A 3114-nucleotide genomic window follows, 5' to 3' on the forward strand; every position below is an offset into this window, starting at 1 on the left:
AAATTCAGTTAACAAGGCAGAGCAAGGGCACAACAGCTTCATCTGGAAGAGCACCCTTGCTCACTCAAGACTTTTCCTGTCTGTGGGTGGATTGTTCACAATCATAATCACCCTAAAATTACTTAAGTGACCCTGAAAAAAAACAGTCCATATAGCAATATGAAGAATTAATATTAGAACTCTGTATTATGGGCTAGAGTTAGATTCCAGACCTTGGACTTTCCTTTGTTCTGCTTTTCAGTTTCAGTTGTGTTCTCTGCCCAGCCAACAATAAAGAAGCATGTTTGTTTGCCTGCAGTAAGAAGTAAGAGTTTGTTTATTCTGCATTTATGAAGATGAGTAAAGCAGAATCGAGTGCTTATTGCTAACAGGTGAAATAAAGGGATAACTTAAAGTGATCTGAAAAAAATATCTACTCTAACTTACCCTTTACTCTTTTAAAGTAAAACCAGCTCTCCTCTTCATCATGATCAAAGCGGTTATTGAGATTCTTAATCAGTTTCTGAAATCAATAATGGGCTGGATGAAGGTGAATTGCCCCGAAGAGCAACTCCGAGCTCCGAGAGGTCTCGGAGCAAGGAAGGGCAGCTGCCGTGGGGGGGGATTCCCAAGCCTCTTCAGTCCCGGTCCTCCTTTGCACCTCGGTCTAGCACCGCCCTGGGGAACGCCTCCTCCTCTTGGGGGCTTGGTGCCCCGCCCCAGGCTTTCCTTGCCTCCCATGGCACAGCAGTCCTCACTAGCCTCCCTCCCTCAATCCCTCCTTGCAGAGGCGGGCCGCACAGTCCAGCAGCTAGCTCGCAGCGGCATCTCGCTGGTGGTCCTGGGCCACTTGACCTTGGTGCTGGGGGCCATCGTCCACGGCTCCCTCCTGTGCCACGTGGCCCGGCCCATGCACACCATCACCTCGGAGTACGCCGTGGCTAATGTCATTGTGGTGGCTTCTGGGCTCTTGAGCGTTGCTGCTGGCGTCCTGGTAATCCTGGTGTCCCAGAGATTCTCCCACTGTTACCTGCCTTGGATCCTGATTGTTATCGCCCTGGCAAATGTCCTGATCTCAGGAGCCTGCTGCGTGGGGCTAGCACTTGCCATCTCCCTCACTGTTGTCAATGGTGGCCATCATCTCTTTACCGGTTGCAACAGTTCTGCCCTTCCAGCTGATGCCCGCACTCTGATAACAAACCACTACCCGCATCTATGACACAGCTCTGGTCCTCTGGCTTCCTTCCTTGTTGATGGCAGCAGTGGAAGCCGGTTTGTCTGTCTGGTGTTGCACAGCTTCCCTCTCTCTCTGTGGAATTGGCCCCTCTTCAGCCTCCTACAAAGTGGCCCTGCGTCAGGCAGCTGCCCCACAGGAGGTGGCTGCAGAGGAAGGCTCTGAAGGGGAGCCTCACCACCAGCCTCTGGTTGAAATGGACGAGGAAGAGTGCTACCTTTGAGGGTGGAGGGAAGAGAGCTACCCACTTTTGCTGCTAGACTGTCCTTCATGTTCTTGAACAGACAGATGGGCTTGTGTTCAAGGTGCAGAGCTGGCCAGGCAGGAATCTCCCCCAAATTGTTTTTTTTTTTGTCTTTTTAAATTTGTATATTTGTTTTTAATGTTTTTAATTGTTGTAAACCGCCCAGAGAGCTTCAGCTATGGGGCGGTATACAAATGTAATAATAATAATAATAATAATAATAATAATAATAATAATAATAATAATAACAACTGAATGTTAATTCAGACAAGATGGAAGTGTTCTTCGTCAACAGGACCCCTGATCCGGTAATGAGAATTCAGTCTGTCTTTGATGGGGTTGTACTTCCCCTTGATTGAAGCCTCAGGTGAGAGTGCCCCTGCACCCAAATTTGCTCATTGATGTTCAAGCGGCAGCTAAGGTCAGGAATGTTTTTATCCAGCTGAAGCTGGTGCACTAGATAAGCCTGTATCTGTGCAAAGTGGATCTAGCCATGACCATGTTTGCCTTACTTACCTTGAGATCTGAGAAATGTGATGCACTTTACTGGGGACTGACTTTGAACAATGTTCTGAATCTTCAACTAGTATAGAATGCTGCTGCAAGGCTTATGACCGCACCAGCTATCAAATGCATATCATTGTTCTGTTGTACCATTGTAACTGGCTGCCAGTTTGTTTCCAGGCTCAATTTAAAATACTGATCAGTACCTTTAAAGCCCTAAATTGTTTTAAATTGTTTTAAATTTTTAAATTGTGTTTTAAATTGTTTTTAAATTTGTATATTTGTTTTAATGTTTTTAGTTACTGTAAACTGCCCAGAGAGCTTCAGCTATGGGGCGGTATATAAGGACGATAAATAAATAAATAAATAAATGGCTTATGAGCAAGGTACTGGAAGGACCCCTCCTACAATACCGACCTATTCGCTCCCTGAGGTCATCAGAAGCTTTCCTATGTATTCTTCCAACATCTAAGGCTCATTTGGCAAGAATGTGAGATAGAACTTTCTCTGTTGCTATGCCCAGACTTGGAATGCCCTACCTGGATGATCCATTTAGCCCCTTTCCACATGACATTCTGCTTCAGGCTGAAGATGTGTTTGTTCCAACAGGCCTTTAATTCTGTCTCTTACATTCTTCCCCTTAGTTTCATCTTGTGAGCCACTTTGAGTGCCTCAAATTGATTCAGGAAGGTGGGGTAAAAATGATAAACAAACACAGACAGACACTTGTTTTATGTCCCATATTAAATTTGCAATGAAAGAAAATATATTATCATACAGACCTATCAAATGTCTAGTTTTTAAAAGCCCCACTGCTGCAGTGCTACTTTTCTTGCACCTGTTGTTTAAAAGAGTTCATTAAGCCCTTGGGAGGAAGAGGAGCAGCTTGGAAAGTGGCAGAGGCTGCTGGGCCAGTCACTAAAACCTCAATAAACTCTAACTTCATGTACACAAGCATGTCTGGATGTACAATACCCTACTTGTCCTCCAAAGAGCTCCGAGAGTTTAAAAAATGGTTTCCAGGCAGTCTCCCATTTAGTTAGCTTGCAGGCATAGTACTTCAGCACTAGAACTGCATCACATCCTTTCAGTGTGAAATGACTGCAGTCCCAGATTGAATAGGTTATAGAACTGTAGTGAAACAGCAACAGAA

The 3114-nt window shown here is 45.1% G+C and overlaps 1 pseudogene; it reads left to right on the top strand.

Moving 5' to 3' along the window:
* The first annotated feature begins 466 nt into the window (after positions 1-466).
* On the top strand, positions 467-1298 carry LOC133363669 (keratinocyte-associated protein 3-like; annotated as a pseudogene).
* The last annotated feature ends 1816 nt before the right edge of the window (positions 1299-3114 follow it).

The sequence above is a fragment of the Rhineura floridana genome, chromosome 9 (assembly GCF_030035675.1).
Source record: "Rhineura floridana isolate rRhiFlo1 chromosome 9, rRhiFlo1.hap2, whole genome shotgun sequence".
Classification (NCBI taxonomy): domain Eukaryota; kingdom Metazoa; phylum Chordata; class Lepidosauria; order Squamata; family Rhineuridae; genus Rhineura; species Rhineura floridana.